This window comes from Pseudopipra pipra, chromosome 24 (genome assembly GCF_036250125.1).
Source record: "Pseudopipra pipra isolate bDixPip1 chromosome 24, bDixPip1.hap1, whole genome shotgun sequence".
In the NCBI taxonomy this organism is placed as follows: Eukaryota; Metazoa; Chordata; class Aves; order Passeriformes; family Pipridae; genus Pseudopipra; species Pseudopipra pipra.
Window position 1 is genome coordinate 4,965,935 of NC_087572.1, and position 20,719 is coordinate 4,986,653.

Here is a 20,719-nt window from a genome sequence, read left to right on the forward strand (position 1 = left end):
CCCATTGCCTCTTGGGAACTGGGGAGCGGGAAGACATCCCTGTCTGCAGGTTTTGGAGCTTTCCCAGGGTTTCAGTGTGCTGGGAGGTGGAGCTGTTGCCATGGCTCCACAGCTGCCTCCTGCCACGTTTCCATAGAGAACAGCCTGGAGCTGCCTTTGGAAACAGCACTTCAACCTGGTTTACATGGAACTCTGCAGCTTTGAAATAAAACTTTTCACCAACCAGGATTGATCCCTCAGCCCCCTGCAGAGCAGGGGGGGGGGTTTAATCACTGCAGAAACTGCACAACTATTTAAACATTTGGTTCTTTATTTACCTAATCAATATTTATTCGGTTCATTAATATTTATTCAGCATTGCATGAAGCATTTTGGGCAGCGAGGATGGATTGTTCGGTTGGCTTGTTAGTGAGTCGTTTGTTTGGTGGGGTTGGCTTTTTTTTCCCCCATTGAGAGACCAGAAAAGTTGGGAATTGTGCCTGGGAAGAGGCAGTGACAGTTTGGGTGTTCAGCACAGGCAGTCCCTACTGCAAGGCTCAGTCAGAGGAGTGGAAAAGCACCAGCAGAAGATCATCAGCAAGGTCACACATCCCAGCAGGTGACAAGTTGGCAGCAGGAGCATTTCCCTGGAGCACAGAAGGTCCAGGTCCCACTGCAGAAGGAGCCTGGAGCCTTTTGACCTCAGTCATAACCAAGAAGAAAACAGGTCTTTGATTCCATGGGCTGTCAGGCCCTGCTGACAATTCCTGGCTGATAGAAAAGAAGTTTTAGAGGTCTGAGAAACTTTTGCAAACAGAAAAGTCGCGTGCCCTTAAAAAAAATCAGGTTTAAACAAACATATTTCTAAACAATCTGCTTGGCTTTGGCCAACACCATCCACTGCTTTAGAGCTTCTGTGAGGGTGGGGGATGGATGGTCTGAGGAACAGAAAAGGGACTGGGAGTCATGGCACTGCAGAAGGGCTTTTTTGGTGGAAATATCTTATATTTACTGCTTTAAAAATCCTTCTGTATTCCACAAAGGTCATGAACACTTAGCAGGCAGAGGTAGCTCCCCTCAGCACTCTCTGGGTGATGGGTGGGTGGTTGTGCAGGACATTAGGAAGGGGATGGCAGATGCCTCTTGGGGCCAGATGTGGCATTTTACAGATCTTGGGGCCACAAAGCACTTCATGCCCTCGGTCAGAGGCTGCCTCCCCCCAGAGGAGTTGGACTCGATGGTCCTCGTGGGTCCCTTCCAACTCGGAACATTCTGGGGTTCTGGGATCACTGTGCCCTGCTGGGGGTGACAAAACTGGCTCCTGAGACTCCCCCTCCCCAAACCTGGCTGCTGGGAAGGTCGGCAGCAGGATCCTCTGGTCATGGATCCTCCCTTCCCTTCCACACCTCAGAGAAGGTGGGGGGGTGACCTGGGGAGAGTGGTGGGATTGCACAGCAGGGGGGTTCTCTTGGGACATGGAGATGTTTGCAGAGAGGCCTGGAGTGCCCTGAGCTGGAAGGGATCCACAAGGACCATCCAGTCCAACCCCTGGGCCTGCACAGACACCCCAACACTCCCCCCTGTCCCTCAGACTGGTGTCCAAACCCTCCTGGAGCTCTGGCAGCCTTGGGGCTGTGCCCACTGCCCTGGGGAGCCTGGGCAGTGCCCAACCAGCCTCTGGGGGAAGAACCTTCCCCTAATATCCAACCTGAGCCTCCCCTGCCTCTCTGATGTGGATCCAGGGTGTGTTTTGTCTCACCTTGGAATCCATGTCCACCCTGGTTGGAAGGATTGCTCCTCACAGTGTCTCCCTTCAATCCTAGAGGAGTCTGGGGAGTTATTTCAGCTGTAGCAACCCCCTTCACTCATTTCTCTCCGAGAGGGATGACTCCACACTGAACTGAGGGCTCCCTTTGTTTATTTAATATCTAAAGTGCATCTTGGTGAGGAGGCACACATGAAAAACCCACACTTTGACCTCATTAATTGACCTCAGCACTGACTCTGGGAGCTTTGAGGGACTTGCAGAGGTTCCAGCATTGTGACAAAAGCCAGGTGAGGGAATAATGGACTAAGAATTAAGAACTGATTCCCACAGTGTCACCTCCCACAGCTCAAGACAAAAGGGGAACTCAGAAAGTTGTTATAAACACAACTTTTCACATCAGTGTCAGAAAGACAGAGAACTCCAAACTCATTTTTTGGCATCAATAATATAATAGTTTATTAATTCTGTGCAGCAGCAGGAGTTAATTGGCTGGGGATAAATTATGAACACAGCAGGAAGCAGTGGAGATCCGTGTTCCTTCACTCACAATATTAATCCAGAGCAAGATTAAAGCCATTTCCATGGGATTCATGGCTCCTGCTTTCTCGAAAGACAAGTGAGGTGAACCGAATTGTCTGTTTCTGCTTTCAAGTCTCAAGTATTTCCATCAAATTTGCTCTTCCTTTCTGTCCTAATAAAGGGAGGGCAAACAATTTACACTCCCACCTAAACCCAGCCACGGGTGGTCAGAGAAGCAGGAATTCATTCAGCAGTCGTGGCTTTGTTCTGTAAAAACTTAACCACAGTAGTTTATCTTAGTTGGTCTGTTTTTATCAAAGGACAAATAATAAGTTAAATTTTTTTCCTGTTAGCTTTTTATATAATATAAATTAAAAAAAAAAAAGGGGGGGGTGAAGGAAAAAGGTCCTTGAAACCAATCAATCTGCTGGGGAATAAAAGAGTTTATTGTGGTGTTTTACACTCCGTGCTGGCATTGAAATGCAAAATAACCTGCAGACAAGCTCCACTTCCAAGTTGCCCCGCTAAGAGAGGTCATTAGCCCTGTTTAGACATAAGAGGAGCAATTCCGTTTGCAAACGAGCTGGAAAAGTTGGAAAGCAAAAGGCCCCGGGGATGGCACATGAAATGTCACATGGGGAGGAACCCTCCTTAAAGCGGGGCAAAGAGGGCAGAGGAAGGGAAAGGTTGGAGGTTCAACCCTTGAAAAATCGGGTGTTCAGGCTTCCCAGGATAACCTGGAGCAGTGGAGACAGCGGGGGAGCCCCTCAGCTCCCAGGATAACCTGGAGCAGTGGAGACAGCGGGGGAGCCCCTCAGATGGGTCCTTTTCTCCTGGGTGTGAGGCCAACGCACCCAGTTTGCTCATTATTGGAGGGAGATTGTGGCCATATTGCCACCAAGTGGGCTGAGGCCACTGGGTTTGTTTAGCCTGCAGAAAAGGAGGCTCAGGGGAGACTTTTTCCTCTCTAGAGCTCCCTGGAAGGAGTTTTTAGCCAGGTGAGATTGGTGTCTTCTGCCAGGTAATGATAAGACAAGGGGAAAGAGCCTCAAGATCCTCCAGGGGAGGTTCAGGTTGGATATTAGGGAGAATTTCTTCGCTGAAAGAGTGGTGAAGCACTGCAACAGGCTGCCCAGGGCAGTGGCAGGACCATCATCCCTGGAAGTGCTTGTTTCCAGCCTTAATGATTCTATGACTCCATAAAATCGGGCAGTGAGTGTGGCAATGCCTCCCTCCAGCAGCTGCCCCAGCAATGAGAGCTGCCTCCAACTTGCCTTCTATTAAGTGAATTTTCCTTCTTCCATAAATAGAGAACACTGCCTTTCACCCCGAGGATATTTGGGGTGATTCATGCTGCCCATACATCTCCTGGATGCCTCCGTGCCCCGATGGATCTCTGTTATTGCTGGGCAATAACACAGAGCTGCGGTGGCAAAACGTCCCCTGTGTGCTCCACAGAGCTCCAGCTCCATCTGTCCCGAGCCTGCTGCCATCATTTACATCAACAAACACGAGAACATGGCAAATGTGAGTCATTCTACTGTGATTCAGGAGTTTTGCACCCTGCCTGTGTGGAGCAGCAGGCAGGAATTCTGCCAGCTGTGGCACACGGTGGCATCTTCCCTCTCCTAGAAGGGTTGTAATCCCTCACCCAATTCCTTTTCCACAGCTCTGCATGTCTGGGTGCTCAAAATTTTTGCCCTCAGTGACACCAGTTGTTCTCAAAGAGGTGTTATTTCCTCTCCTTGTCTCCTTAGACCAGCGTGGTCCAAGCACCACTCCTGTTTTTCCCCTCTTGCACATCCATCTCACTGTTCCATCCATCTCACTATTCCATCTATCTCATTGTTCCATCCATCTCATTAGCACTCTGCCATCACCACACCAGCCTCCAGGAGACTTCCAACAGCCAGACTTTCCTGCCATGACTCCATGTGGGCTCACACAAAGTGGCTCATCCCGTGGATCATTCCCTGTCACTTCTCTCCCCGGCAGCTCCTGGGAAGGATCAGATGTAAGACCTTGTTTCCCACTCGTCATTCAAGAGTTCCTGCAGTCTCTCCCTCACCTTTCCTACTGCCCTGCCTTCCCTCTGGACTTCACTGGTGGCCTCTCATGTGCCCAGAGGTGAGCAGGTTCTACCCCAAGGATCCAAGTGCAGCAATGAATCTTTGGGTTTGCATTTCTTTTTAATCTCACACCTGCAAAGAGGGGGCTTTTAGGCATGAGATCCAAGCTCCAGCCACTGACACAACCAGAGGAGCTGCTACAGTCCAATTCAAAGACTTCTGCCCAAGCTGACAGCAAGTTTGTTTTACTCCCCCCCTAAACCCAGCAATCAGAGCACTTTATCTTCCCCTGCACGACTGCAGATTGAAACTAAAGGGGAGATTGAAAAGGAGATGCTTGTACCACATAACCACTGACCTTCCCAAAGAACTCTAATGCCTGAAACATTCTAAAATTTGATTTGAATCAATCCAATCTCACCTCAGCACAAGGCAATCCCTATATCTGGAAAAGGCTGCCAGGAGGAGGAACAAGCCTGAGCCAGCCTGGCAGGATTTTGATTACAGGAGAGTAGATACCACTTCTCCTTAATGGGATTGATTAAAAGCTTTAACTGTGTTATCCTTTACACGAGGGCACTTTTATCTCAGGGTTTGCTGGGGATTTTTTCCCCCTCAGGGTGCAGGTTCATCACTGCTGCTGGTGCTGATGGGTGTCACATGTTCTGGGTGGCACCGGGGTCACGGAGAGGACAAAAATCCTTTTACCCTCAAGCTGGGAATGGCTTTGTCCTCTTAATAGAGTGTGTGTAGTGTCTAAGGAGAGTCTTGCAGGACAGTGGAGAGAATCCTGAAGCTCTGTGGGGATTTAGGGTGAGTCTTGCAGGTTTTTACGTGTAAAACTGGACAACCTTCTTTTCCTGCCCCTGTTTCCCCCTGGGCTGTTTGTACCCTTCACAACAGGAATCAAATCTTACCAGTGATTCGGGTGTTAATTAGTGCAGGTCTGGGTCTTTCCAGCATCTCCACCTTCCAAGGGGAGGCTGGACCTGCAGCCTTTGGAGCTCTGCAGCACAGGTACAATTATCCCCCACAACTGCACAGTGCCCTCCATGGAAGCTCTGTGTGATGCCCAGTTTAACCTCCCAGTACAGAACCAGCAACAGGGATTTCCACAGGCCCTTCCCAGTGGCTGCAAAATGCCCTGGTGTACATGGACCCTAAACTTGCTTCCCAGGAAGTGGTGACCCCCAAGGAGAAGCCTTGGAGAGACAACAATAAGTTCCAGGATCAGGGCACTGCACTCCTCCTGTCTGTCCTGCCCCCGGGTCCTGGGGGCTCCTGGTGTCTGCCCTGGGTGTCCTGCTGACATTCCCACTCTTGGATCATCTCACAGCTGCTTCATTTCTGAGGGGATAAATTCTATCCCCAGGAGGAGCTGCTGCTTTGCAGCTGAGCCCACTGGCTCGGGGAAGAAATCTCCAAAAAATAAAGAAAAAAATTGGAAAAAAAAAAGGGAAAAAATAAGAGAGGGAAAAAAATAAAAAAGGGTGGGAATGCTGAGGGCTGGCAGGCTGGGAGCAGCAGCAGCTGGTGCTGACCAGCACTGACACCTGTGAAATGAGCTGATGGCCTGAGGTCACCAGGGGGGACACTGTCCCATGTCCCACAAGTCACTCCCTGGTCACTGGGGAGCCAGGACTGTCTGCAGGCTCAGAGATCACTGCTCTGAGAGCCTGAACTGCAGCTAAATCAAACTCACCTGACAAGATTTTGGGTTGTGCCAAAGCAGCCCAGGAGCTTGGTCCCCTCCTGCTGCCCTGGGCTGGTGCTGGGGGCTCTGAGGGAGGGGTGGGAGCTGCTGCACCCCCAGCCCAAGGTCCTCTCCTGAACTGGTTCTTCCTGGTGAGGCCTTAAAATCTATACTATATAAAATTTCAGTGGAGCACTTGTAGCTCCCCAAGCACCTCTGTCTGAGATTCCTGGAAGTGTTGTTTGATGTTCCTCATCGAGAATTCCAACAGACAAAAATGTTTTCACAAAGTGAAAGAACAGCTTGAGGATAGAAATGGACTTACAGTAAGACACAACCACTTGATCTGGCCAGTCAAAACTACTCAGAAGCCTTGAAACCATTCCTAGAAGGACAGAGATGATGAGGGTGATGAGAACTGGGAGGAAAGGGCGGGTGTTTTGGGATCACTGACTCAAATTCGGGAGGTGTGGTGAAGGTGGTCCAATGGAAGGGATGGGTTTGGGTGGAACTGATGAGGTAGCATCCAAATATTCTAATTAGAAGGTATTATAAAAATTGTAAAGGCCTATGGGAGTGTGCAATACATTTTGTGCATCGGTCACCACAATTAAAGAGCTGCTTTTTGCCTTTCTCTCCTCAAAATTGTCCAGAGAATTACTTCTCTGATTTAAGGCAACGCTGGTCCCAGCTGGGGAGCTACACTTGCCTGAATTCCTGGGAATGACTGCTCCCTGATGTCAGCACCAGCCACCAAGAGGAGCATCAGCACAGAGCCAGCTGAGCCCCAGCTTCTGGAACTCCCCCTGCAAAGCCAACCTCATCCATGCCCTCCCCTTCAGCAAACTGAAGCTGCTCCTCCTGCCCTGCCAGGGAGCATTAGGAGATCTTTGATTCCTGCCCTTGCCCGTGCCTGGCTGATTTGCTCTTCCCTTGGATCTCCTGCCAGCTCCCTCTTTTCCAGCCTGCTCTGCCCCAGGCTGTGCTCTGCCCTCGGGCAGCTCAGCTTTGCTGGGAGAGGGGACGGCTGAGGAACTGCTGAGGATTAAACAGGGGAATGTTCCTCTTGCCTTGTCCTTCCCCACGTACCCTGGGAACTCTCCAGGCGTCTTCCACACCTTTCATGGGCCCTGGGTGATGGATCATCCCCTCCAGACAGCTCAGCAAGGTCCTCCAGCCCTGGAACTGGGAGCACTGTCCAACTGAGCCCCTGAGGCTGCTCTGCCACCAGGCTCCAGGAATGTCCTGGCACTTCCACGCTGCTCTCTGGGCTGGATGGTGGCAGGAGGAGCAGGTGGGAGGGGGGAATTTCACTAATAAAAGCAGCAATTTGGACTCCCCCGCTCTCCTCTCATCACTGGCACTTTGAAAGGCAGGAGGATGGAGAGCTCTGAGCTCTGCTGTTGTGTGCAGATGTGGAGCTGTGTCTCTCTCTCTCTCTCGGCAGTGCTGCCACCAGCAGAATTCAGATGGGAGGAAATGGGCTGGAGACACCCAGCAGACAATAATCCATTGGAAAAAGTATCCTCTGCAGATGTGCTTCCTCCTCATCAGCACTTATTATTATCAATGAGATTCCTTCCCTCCTGCCCCACGCTGAAAAGGGGCTGAGATTTTATCTTGTTTTCTTTCCCAGCAGGATGAAACAAAGGAGAGACAGGAAAGAAAGAAGCAGCACCCGCTCTGGGTGGGACTGAGAAGCTAAATGGGAATTCTGGGTCCCACTGGTTCCTCTGCAGCTTTGCCAGGCAGCTTCTGTAGATCCTTGTGGTGCTTGGGTTTGAGCTGGGACATTCCTGTGCTGCCTTTCACCCCCTCAGGAAAAGGGTACAATGGTTTTTTTCCCTCAGAAGTTCCTGTGAGGGGGTTTCAGTGCTCCCCCAAGTCACACCAGCCTTGAGAATCATGGAATCAGTGAGGCTGGAAAAGCCCTCCAGGCTCATCCAGCCCACCCTGTGCCTGATGCCCACCTTGTCCCCCAGCCCACGACACAACCCTGAGCTAAAAGAGCCCATGGCAGAGAAAACAGACCTCCAGGGAGGGCAGGGAACAATCCTCCAGTCTTCCTTTAGCCTGGAGCAAAGGAGGCTCAGGGGGGACCTTCTGGCTCTGCAACCCCCTGACAGGAGGGGGGAGCTGGGGGGGGTCGGGCTCTGCTCCCAGGGAACAAGGGACAGGAGGAGAGGGAACGGCCTCAAGGTACTCCAGGGGAGGGTCAGGTTGGACATGAGGAGGAATTTCCTCATGGAAAGGGTGGTCAGGCACTGGCAGGGGCTGCCCAGGGAGGTTTGGAGTGCCCACCCCTGGCACTCAGTGCTCTGGGCTGGGGGACAAGGTGGGCATCGGGCACAGGGGGGAATCCACGGTCTTGGGATTCTTTTCCAGCCTCAGTGACTCTGTGATTGTATGAAAGGGATGGTGCAACGGGTTGGCAGCTCCAATATTTTGGGACCTGCAGCAGAACAGTGTGGAAGCAGAGCTGGTGCCAGTGGAGATGGAGCTGTGATGGACTGAAATGGTGATGGGATGTGCAGAACTGAAGATAAAGGAGCATTTTTGAGGTTCTTCAGCCTGAGACCTTCATTTAGTAGAAATTCAGTGTTGATCTTGGTACCAGCTGTGCCAGAGAGCCTGGAAGAACCTTCATCCTGACAGAGGAGTGAGCAGGGTGAGGGGCAGGAGGTGTGGAAGGCAGAGCTCCATGGACAGGCTTGAACCATCACAGAGCTCCTCAGAAAACCAACACCTTCCCCCAGCAAAAGAGGCAGGAAAACCTTTGTCTGGTTTGTCAGGTGAGGGGGATTAGTTTGTTATTCCAAGTTTCATTTTTTTTCGGGGTGAGGAACATGACACTTGGGAGAACAAAGCGAAACACAAAAGCCCTAAAAGGAAAAAATCTGGGCTGTCTCGACACATGGAAATGGGGCTTTTTGTTTCTTTTCATCCAAATCTGTGAATCTTGATTTTTGTTTTAAGCAAGAAGCATTTTTCTGTGTTAATGTTCCTGCATGTGGCTTCCTCCCCACTGTCTTGCATTTACTGTATTGTCTGCAAAAACATCTCTTTTTTTCAGGTTCCCAAACCCCAAACAAAACATAACATTGCATTAATTTGAAACCACACTTATTTTCTGATTTTTTTTTTTTATGGAAAGCTTTTTTTTTTTTTTTCCCTTTTGTACTGGAGTTCAAATATTTTCAGAGGAAAACAGTGGCAAAACATTTTTAATAGGGAGCTCTTTTATCTAAATACTTCACTGAAGAAACAGGTCCAGTGTGGTTTTATTTCACTGCATCTAATTTAATGTATTAAACCTTCTGAGCACCAGCTTTCATTTAAATGACCTTTTTTTCCATTATTTGATTCAGGGAGGGTTAGTGGGAAAAAAATCAGATTCTTTTTTGAGGGAACAACTGCAGGAAAAGGTTTCTTTCTTGAGCAGAATGAAAATGAGGATTTGAATGCTCTCTCCCACCCTGGGAGTTCTGCAAAAAGCTTTCAAAAAAACCCAAAATAAAACAAAGGAAGAGCAAACCTCCAACAGTTGTTTCTGTTAGAAATGGTTTGGTTTGTTTTGTTCTCCCCTGAAACAATTCCAAGCCTCTGGATGCCCAGACTGTTGGGCAATCACAGAATCAAGGTTGGAAGAGATCTCCAAGATCATCAAGTCCAGCCTTTGACTGAATACACCTCAGCCTAATAAATCAACAAACATTTATATTTATTATATAAAAGAAATAACCGAGAAATATTTATATCACTGAGTGCCACATCTGCTGGGCTTTGGAACAATTCCAGGGATGGGGACTCCACCACTGCCCTGGTTCCAATGCCTGACCACTCTTTCCATGAAGAAATTCCAACCTGAACGTCCTCTGGCACAACTTGAGGCCTTGTGGTTACAGCTCAGGACCATCCCTGGCCTTTGGGAGCTCCAGGAATACAAGGCCTTGGGGATCCTCCATGAGCACATCCAAGTGGGCCTGGCGTGAAGGGACATGCTTATTCCAGCACCAGGGGGCTGGAAACCCTGGGGATGGTGGAATCCTTGGGGGATCACGATCCCTTGGATGCCAGGATCTCTTGGGTGCCACATTCCCTTGGGTGCCACATTCCCTTGGGTGCCACATTCCCTTGGGTGCCACATTCCCTTGGGTTGCAAACTCCTTGCAGGGCAGAGGTTGGGCTTTAAAGAACCCCCCAGGCTCTGGATCCTGAGAGCAGGTCCCTGTTTGGTCCCCTGGGCCGTTGCTCACATCCCAGTGGCCACCAGACATGAACCAGCTGGGATCCCCCTTCCCGTGGTGAGGAAGGCAGGAAAGCTGGATTTTCTTTCCCAGCCTTTGTCCTCCTCCTCTAAATCATTTTGCTCCCCTCCCAGCCCAGCCTAAGGCACTTGGGCAGGGATTTCTACCCAGGAGCAAGCAGATGATCCCTGGGAGGCCGATCCTGAGCTGAGCTCCAGACTCCCAGCCCAGCCTAAGGCACTTAGGCAGGGCTTTCTATCCACGAGATCCCCGGGAAGCTGAGTTTGAGCTGAGCTCCAGCCTGCCCACCCTGTAATCCCGGTTTTTGAGCAGACACAGCTGGCTGACCCAGAGGTGACTCTGCCCACACTCCCACCCTGCCCAGGAGGATCCTTCACATCCACATTTCCCGACTTTTTAAGCTGCTCTGGACCAAAACAAAACAACCCCCAAAGCCCAAACCCGCACTGCTTCATCTCGCAATCTCCGCGGACGTCAGAGGCAGGGACAGCCGCGGAATAAAGATATCCCCTTCAGAGGAAATAAATAAGCTGTTGATTGGCAAGTTAAACCCTCCCCGCTCTGACCAGAATCCCAAATGAGCTGAAACGCGACGCTGTTTTGTGCCGTTTCCTCTCTCTAAACGCGTTTTTCCATCTATTCCTCTCCGCCTGCAGGACCGGCGCCTCCAGTGCCACTTCCCAATTCCCCGCTTGGACAGGAACACTAAAACACGAGCTCTCCTCGGCGACAGCACCTTTCATTTCACGTCTCGGATTTCTGAGCGCTTCGGAAGGGTTCGCCTGTGTTAACAGCACCATTGTCATGAGATAATGGGCTGCTATTAGAGCAGCTTTTAGGAGGGTTTTTTCCCTCCTGATGGCTGCGGGCCGTTTTCCTGTGATGTGAGAAATGATGTCTTGCAGTTTCTGGACACATTTCGGGATCGGCCTTGTCACACAGCCCCGATCGCTTCTGTGATCTCTCTCTCTTTTGAGGGAGAAAGAAGAAAAACCTCCCCCCGGGGCATTGTGTGAGAGCACGACAAAATCAGGCCATCGAAGAGGGAAAAGCTGGTCCCAAGGTGAGTAAAGCCTGAGCCTAAAGATCAGCAACGCCAGGAGCAGGAGAGGGGAGAAGATGAGGTCACCCCCAGCTCCAAACACGAGCCTGTCTCCCAGGGAAATGGAGCTACTTCCCTGCCCAGCCTGGAGAAATGAGAGCATCAGCCTGAGCAGATAAATGGTGAGGTCAAAGCCTGAGGATTTATCAACTCTGGTTACAATCTCCACTCGCCTCTCCTTAAGGAAATAAAGCAGCTTAAATGACCTGGAAATATTAAGTCTGAGATAAGCAGCCAGGTAAAAAATAAAAAGACAGAGGAGCTGGCCAGAGGAGCAGGGACAGCAGGGAATGGCTTAGGGCTGTTGAAGAACAGCCTGGATTCCTGCATCTCTGTCTGGGAACCAGCCCACCACGGGCCAAGGGGTTCTGGCTGTCCAATGGTTTGGTGTCCATTAGGAAGTGGCAATTCCAAGCCTGGATCTGGCCACTCCCTTTGGTATCAGCACAAACTCTCCCATTCTGAGCCCTCTTTGCCTTGCAAGCTGGGGAGGGCAAAAAACTGCTTCTCTAAGGACGTGCTTCCTCCCATTCCTTCAGGCTCCACCAACAGCTCCAATCTTTGCCTTTGCCTCCAGAAAAGAGGGTTAATTCACTGGAAAGCCTGTCAGTCTTTTCAGGTGCATCCTTTGAGCTCTGCTCTGCCCACATCACGGGTTTTTTATGCCTGCTGGGAAAAGAGTCTGTCCAGCAGGTTCAGCCTGTCCCTGTGCACCAAGGGATGCAGATGAGGGGAAATCCCACCTTTCTGAGCCCTCCCAAAGTCTGAGAGAAGCTGCTTTGGATGGAGAGAACCTCTGGAGTCCTCTGGTTCTGCACTTTGCCCCCAGTGGGGCAAACACAACCTGAGCAGTGGTTTATTCCCCTTGGGATCAGCTGTTCCCTCTTCAGCAGCCTGATTTTTTTCAGTGCTCTCACACAGTGCCCCAGGGGGACGTTTTTTTTCTCCTTTCTCCCTCAAAACAGAGATCACAGAATTGATCTGGGAAGGGGCTGTGTGACAAGGCTGATCCCAAAAGATGTCCAGGAACTGCAAGACATCATTTCTCACATCCCAGAAACATCAGAAGGGAAAACTGAACCCTTTGAGTGCCCCCACTGCAGCACCCCCTGAGCACTGGAAACCCCACATGTCTCCTTCCCCTGGACCCAGTTGGTGCTGTTTGGTTTTCTCCCTCCCCAGCAGTCCTACCCTCTGCCCATCCTTGTTTCTGCCTCCAACACAGTTCCCTAAGCTCCGGGAATTCCCATCACTTCCGTCTTTTCCCTGCCCTGGAGCTCCTTGGGGAGCGATCAGAGAGCCCTGAGCCCCTCGAGGTTAATTAATGAGCCCCTGGGGGTTAATTAACGCCCCGGGAATGAGCAGTGAGCCCCTGCTCATGGCCAGGTCTGGCATCATTTAGGGGTGGAACCAGCACCATTCCCTTCCCAGATCCGAGCACGGGGATGAGAAGGTCGTGCAAAGGAAGAGCCCCCGGGATGCAGGATATGACCAGGGGGCATCACAGGGGGTCCAAGGAGCGATGCCACCTCCCTGCACCCCCCGTCGGTGCCTCGCTGGCACGGAGCCGCTTATTTATTTATTCGCCGTGATTGGCTGCAAAGGTTAAACAAATCAAAGCCGGGTGATTCAGTGCCGGTGACAGGAGGTTAAGTGGTGTTCTCTTTAATTACTGTCAAGGAGAACAGGCGGGGGGTTCTGCGGGTTTTGGGGAGGGTGTTATTTGTATTCAGATGGGGACATCTAGTGACCGCGGCGACACGTTGCAGAGCCTGAGCGTCCCGGGCGTGTGACAGGGATGGAAAACCTCATTGACAGGCTCTCGTTCTCTTGGGAAGCAGCTTTTGTTGCTGCCCCGCTCGCCTTCACCTGGTGATGCCAAGGGAGGTGCGCTCAGGGACATCCTGCTGCCCCCAGACCCACGGGGGGGTTTCTCTCAGGGGCTGCTGTGTCTCCCCTAGGGCAGGACTTCCCCAAAGTCCCATCACCACCGAGGGTTCCTCACCAGGCTCCATCCAGTGGGATGTGATGTGGGGCAGGGGGTGTGCCCTGTGAGCAGGGCCTGGCCCCTCACTCTGATTTTGGGGACATGAAAAAACCCATCTTCCTGTCACTACCTTCTCTCTGTGAGTTGTTCACTTGTTACCAAAGGAAATGGCCTGTGGGGCTGAGAAACTTCCATCCCAAGCTATAAAAAATAGCTCCAAATATCCTTCCTCTTCCACTGTTGTATCTCCCTTCCCCAATTTACATCTCCCTCACATTTTCTTTTCCCCTCACACCTGCTGCTATCAAGATCTCCTACCCACACATTGGAAATTAATCCTTTATTTCCCAAAGTACCCCTTGCTATCAGCTCTACATGGAGCACTAGTAATTACTTCCTTCTCATTAACTGGTGAGACCCTGTGGCCAATTTGTGGGTCCAGTGATAAATCCAGAAGTGTCAGGTGGGTGCACTGAAGGTGCACGAAAGGTCAGGGAGTGATTTCCCCCGTGGAGGTGGTTTATTAACTTTATAATAATAATTTATTAACTATATACCTGCCTTTCTGGTGGTTTATTAACTTTATAATAATAATTTATTAACTACATACCTGCCTTTCTGGAAGGTCCAACAGGAGAGCCCACGAGATTCTAAGGAGCCCTGGCACAGATCTGGGGGCAACCACTGCAATATTCCTTTGTCCCCATGAATTCAGCAGGAATTCTGGCACAGGAGCTCCCTGTTGTTACCCCAACCCGTGGCAGGTGGTGCCAAAATCCTGTTTCCAGTTGACTGATGGATGTGGAGTTGTCCCTTTCTACCCCCAAACCCCTCTGTACCTGTGGATCCTTCCCTTGCTGGTAAGACAGGAGCTGGTTTTTTACCCTTCTCTCCACAGTGAGGACTTTTTCCTCGGGAGAAGGTCACACCAGTGTGGGAGCAGGGGTTGGGACAGGCTGCTGTGACCTCAGGGACACCAGTTCCACCTCAGGGACACCAGTTCCACCTCAGGCTGTGCCAAGAGCTGCTGTGTGTGGCCTGTGGCCAGGTCTCACCCTCCAGGATGGACAATCCGAGTGTGCCCAGAGGTGCAGGAAGGAGCACACGTGTGTTCAGTGCCAGTCAGCGGCAAAAGAACTTCTCGTGGCAAGGGCACAGCCCGGGAAAAAATCCCCCTGTGCTTTCCAGCTGCTCCTTGGAGCTTCCCCAGCCTGACCCTCGTGTTTGGGATGTGCTCTCCCCCAGCCAGGCACCATTCCTTTCTCCTTTGTCATGTCCTCGGCTGCAGAAATGCAGGGAACGGGTCTGCAAACCATGGGTTGTGCTCCCAAATCCTCAATAAAATGAACAGAGGTCCAGTGGCTGCATTAACCCTCCTCCTGCTGGGAATTTGGGAGGAATTCTGTGTCTGGGATTGCCTGGGGGCCCAAACACATGACAGCAAAGAGGGGCTTTCTTTTCCTGCTCTCATCAGGTGTTCAAACACCACCAGGAGCAGAACTGGGCCATCCAAGGGAACAGAAAATTCCCTGTGGGCTTCATCACCTGCCTTAGAACAGCCCTGGAGAGCCAGGACCCTCCTTCCCACCCATCCCTACAGCCCCCAGTGCTTCATGGTGGCACCTGCTCTGCATCCTGAGGGTTCTCTTCCTCCATCCAGAGGAGAGGGACAACCTGATCCCCAGCATGGAACGGCCCTGCCTGAGCACAGGGAATTTTTTGGCATCTCAAGTCTAATCTCTGCAGTGTAGAACAGCCCACAGAGCAGTAAAACACCCCAACAGCTGTAAAACCCCACAAAGAACAGCTCCTGCCACGGTCGGTGATTAAAACCCAGATAAATCCAACCCACTATCTGAAGTATAAAAGCCACTTACAATTTATTGCCAGAGCTTTGATCCCTAACAAGTCCATCACCGAAGGAATTACGCAGGGGAGGGCGACTCTGCCTCGCTGGAGCTTCTTCCCAAGTCGGACATAAAGTGAGAAATAATAATTTGCACAACATAAATTTTACCAAAGCACCTTAAACAGTGTCTGTTCACCGAGTTACCTCAGAGGACCAAGGGGAGGCTTTTCACCGGGAGCAGTAAATTCAGAGAGCCTCAGACAGGTTTCGGTGCCTGATGTTGCTTGGAAAAAAAATGGCAATAATGACTGGTCTGCTACCTACCCGTTCATTAGCAGCAATTACACCACATTAGTGTTACAAATTGCTGCTGAAAGATGTTACCAAGCTCGGAGCCCTCAGTTGAACCGAAAGCACTTTTTTATTTGATTACTAATGGCCCTGTGTTATAATATCGAGGACCTGCAGGGGAAAATTGCTTCCCCAGAGGGCTCGTGTTGGCAAAAGAGCTCTGCTGGAAGGCTGAGCTTTGGGAGGCTCCAGGATTTCCCTGGCACACTCAGCATGTGAGGGAAGGGCAGGAAAAAGTGGCAAAGGATGTTTTCCTCACCCAAAGGACTTCATTTTATAAATTATTTCACCAAAGGGTGTAAAGGAACACGGGATTTGGTGGGATTCAGAGGGAAGGATTGTGGGAAATATCCCTCTTTTTGAATTTAGAAAGACAGCATAAACTCAGAGAACAAAGAAACAAGGAAGAATTTATTCAACACATTGGGTCTTTCTCACACCGAGTTGGTTTAAATTCCATACATTTTATAGTTTCACAAAATCCCCACCCTTTTCAAACAAGCTTAATATATTCCTTTTTTTTGCCTAAAAAGGTTTCTTTTCTCTGAAAAGGGGCTTTCCCTTCTTTCCAATTGACCACTGGGCATCCTCTGTCAAAAATGATGGCTCTTCCTTTGTTCTTAGCCCAAAGAGAGAAGAGAAACCCCCCCGTGTACAAAATTCTCACACGGCCCCGAAAGATTTTAATTTTTAGGAATTTTTTTATATATCACACAGTCCAAGCCACTGCAACGAGCAGGTGTACCTTCACCCAGACCAGGTGGCTCAGAGCCCCAGCCAAGCTGACCTGGAATGTTTTCAGGCCTGGGGCATCTCCCACCTCTCTGGGCGACCTGAGGGTGCAGCAGCAAAGAGAAAATGTGATATATAAATAATAGTGATTGGTGAAACAAATTGGTGATTACATCAAAACAAAACAAACGGATTGTAAAACTTAATTACACCCCCATAAAGAAATAAAACAGACCCTCACAAGGTCAAGAGGCCTAAAACCTCCTTACTATCCTAAGAATAAAATATAGTAGAACTTTAAATCTTTAGGCGCCTGTTTGTCCAAGAATGCAGGAATTATGACTGGTTGTAGAGAGAACCCTTTAGCTTTAGCTGTAAGAAAACCCATCTATTAAATACTGAGCAAAAACCTGTAGAATGTATATGGATATGATATAATTAATGTGCAGGAAGTAGCTAAGATAAATACTAAATGTACCCTGTAGTAGGGGTGTGGTCCCGTTTCTGTCACCCAGCCGGCTGCTGCTTTTACCAGATAATAAACTATTATTCGAAACTTAGAGAAACTCCAGACTTTGTTTATCGCAGAAAACAAAGAGAAAAGTCCCGCGTGTGCAGAAGGCTGACTTTGCACAAGACTCACTTTGCAGAAGATTCCCTTCCCAGCCTCCAGGAGGAGCTTTGCTGCAAACCCCCCTCGCTCCGGGGCTTGCGAGGTGCAAGTGTTTGCTTTTCATTTCGGGCAGCAGCTTTTGTTTCCAAAAGCAAAGGCAAAGAGGGGCTGGTGGAGCTGTTCCCACCTTGCTGCCCCTTGGCAAGCCATCAATGAAGCCTAATTAGCCCGGACTCCAACGCGGTGACTAATTGACGTGGAGAGGCAGGAGCTCTGCTGTTGTTTTAAAGCCAGGGGAGGAAAAAATAATTGTTAATTAGTTTAGTTCTGCTTTATCTGTAACACAAACCACGATCTCGGTTACCGAAGCAATTCTGCGCCTGACAACACAGCGCTCTGCCACCGGGAGGAAAAGCTGTCTTTTCTACTTATTTTATTATTATTTCCTCTTTGTGGGCCTCGCTGAGTGTTCCTTGAGGAGGATTTTCCTGGGAGGAGGGGCTGGTGATGGCAGAACTTTGGCTTCAATTGAGGTTTTGAATGATTAATGACCACAGTATAGAGAAATAGACTATTTATATAAATATATATATATAGACTATTTATATAAATATATATATGTGTATATATATATATACACATTATATATACTATATATATGTATATGCATATACTCTCTATATAGAGTATATACACACACATATATATATGTATATATCCATATATGTGTGTGTATACCTATAAATATATATATATATACCTATGGAGATTATACATATATGTTTATATGCAATATAATATATAATATAATACAAGATATAATTAAATGTTGCATAATATTATATACTATTATAATTACCACATCAAGACATGATATTATAATCAGTATATTAATATCGTATTTTAATTATATAGCTATATAAATTATGTAAAATTATATAATATAATTTATATATAATTTATATAATAAATATATATAATATATACTATGATATTTAGAAAATATAAAATATAAAGTATAAAATATAATATTTAATATTTAATATAATTATAATATATAATATATAATATAATACAAGATATAATTATATGTTGCATAATATTATATACTATTATAATTACCACATCAAGACATAATATTATAATCAGTATATTAATACTGTATTTTAATTATATGAAGTTATATAAACATTATAACAGTATGAATATCATATTTTAATTATATAGTTATATGAATTATATAAAATTATATAATATAATTATATATTTTATATAATAAATATATATAATATATACTATGATATATAAAATATAAAATATAAAATGTAAAATATAATATTTAACATATAATATAATTATAACATATGTAATATATAATATAATATAATACAAGATATAATTATATGTTGCATAATATTATATACTGTTATAATTACCACATCAAGACATAATATTATAATCAGTATATTAATATAGTATTTTAATTATATGAAGTTATAGAAATATTATAATCAGTATATTAATATAATATTTTAATTATATAGTTATATAAATTATATTAAATGATACGATATAGTTTATATATACTTTATATAATAAATATCTATAATATTTACTATGATATATAAAAAATATAATATATAATATATAATATATAATATAATTATAATATATAATATAATATAATACAATATATGCTGCATAATATTATATAATATTATAATTACCATATCAAGACATAATATTATAATCAGTATATTAATATAGTATTTTAATTATATGAAGTTATATACATATTATAATCAGTATATTAATATCATATTTTAATTATATAGTTTATTAATTATATAAAATTATATAATATAATTTCTATATACTTTATATAATAAATATATATATTATATACTACAGTATATATAAAAATATAAAATATAATATATAATATAATTATAATATATATAATATAATATAATATATAATACAAGATATAATTATATGTTGCATAATATTATATATTATAATTACCATATCAAGACATAATATTATAATCAGTATATTAATATAGTATTTTAATTATATAAAGTCATATAATTATATAAAATTACACAATATAATTTAGATATAGTTTTGTATAATAAATATATATATGTATTATATATACTTTGGTGTATATATATATATGTATATATGGTTTACAGGGATTTATCCCATCCCCTGAAAAAGTCAGGCAAACATCTGCAGGATGACAACAGTAATATCCCAACACAGAGACATTTCCAGGGCATGAATTAAAATCAAATCCATCTTTTAGCTCCTGGGGCGATTAAATTTTGCTTTTAAGGCGTTTCAAGAATAAAGAGGCACAGAAGAAAATTAACTCCAGGAGCTCATTTCCGTGATGGGCAAAGTGATTAGAGCTGAAAAGAAAAGAAAACTAATGCTGTTGTCGTCGTATCAGATGGAAGGGAATTGCCTCTGATCAGCTGTTAAGGCTGAGGAGACAGAAAAAAGGAAAAGGAGAAAAACAGAGTAAAAAATTTAAAAAGAATTAATTAATTAATTAATTAATTAATTAATTAATTAATTTGCAGGGAGGTTTCCAGCCCCTGAGCTGTGCTTTAAGTGACCTTTAAGGGTCCTCCAGACCATCCCCTGCCACGGGCAGGGACACCTCCCACCAGCCCAGGATGCTCCAACCTGTCCTGGGACACTTCCAGGGATCCAGGGGCAGCCACAGCTTCTCTGGGCAACCTGGGCCAGGGCCTCCCCACCCTCATCATAAAACATTTCTTCCACCTCTCTGGTCTCAATCTGCTCTTTTTTTGTTCAAAATCCTGTTAGTTTGTCCTGTTGCAGAGGCCCTGCTACGAAATCTGTCCCCTGCTTTCTTGTAGCCCCCGTTTAATCATCACTTGGCTGAAACCCCATTTTTTTGCCAGCCAGGTGAGGTTGTGCTCTGTGGCAGGAACTCACTTTCTGAGGGCCTGATCAAAAAAACCCTGAAAATCAGAATATTCAGAAGCTTCCTGAGGAGGTTTTTCTGCTCCCATTATAGGTATAATGGGAAGTGATTCCACATAAATCACCTAGGAACTGGATTCTCATTTTGGTCTCAAGAGGACCAGGAGTTGGACTGGAGGATCCTTGTGGGTCCCTTCCAACTCAGAATATTCTGGGATTCTGTGATAATTTGGATTCCTTGGAGGGCAGTAGAGGTGAATCTCTCGCCCTGGGTGAGGTGTTTAAGAGCTAGTGGCACATCTGAAGGGGTTGTTATAATTTAGAAAGATTTATTAAAAGAAGGTTCAGGTGCTGCTTTATTGTACTAAACGTGCACTTTGGATAATCCTGACAAGTGCACCCTGTGCATCTCTTTCTATTGAGACACAAATTGACATTAATCTTCCAGCTCTGGGTTTCATGTGTGTAAAATGAAACAGGAATCTCATCTTCAGCAGTTCAGGACCTGGGGAGGTTCCCCTGGATTCTGGGGTGTTCAAGATTTGGCTGAGAGGGTGAGGTTTTGCTTTCAAGAACTGACTGCAGCCCTTGAGTTAGTGCTTGACTCATCCCTGCACATCCAAGAGTAGGATGATTTTTATTACAAAAGATGCTTTTCCTTATTTTGAGAGAAGGATTTTGCTTCCTCTACGGACCCATTTCTCCTCTTGCATTGAAATAAGAGGTTGTGACACGAGATGGAGGGTTTTCCTCCCCATTCTTGAGAGCTGCTGTTGTCAGGCAACCACCTCAACAACCACACCAAAAAAAAAAAAAGAAGAAATTCAC

At 46.6% G+C, this 20,719-nt stretch overlaps 2 long non-coding RNA genes across 2 annotated transcripts; one reads left to right on the plus strand and one right to left on the minus strand.

Annotated features, from left to right (window-relative positions):
- Positions 1-292: 292 nt before the first annotated feature.
- LOC135402336 (uncharacterized) lies at positions 293-1,998 on the minus strand. The gene is made up of 2 exons (XR_010425091.1): positions 1,739-1,998; positions 293-750 (listed from the first exon to the last, which is right to left on the minus strand). It is a non-coding gene; the product is annotated as an uncharacterized LOC135402336 (long non-coding RNA).
- Positions 1,999-2,014: 16 nt separating this feature from the next.
- LOC135402337 (uncharacterized) lies at positions 2,015-5,525 on the plus strand. Its single transcript, XR_010425092.1, has 3 exons — positions 2,015-2,368; positions 3,577-3,793; positions 4,133-5,525. It is a non-coding gene; the product is annotated as an uncharacterized LOC135402337 (long non-coding RNA).
- The last annotated feature ends 15,194 nt before the right edge of the window (positions 5,526-20,719 follow it).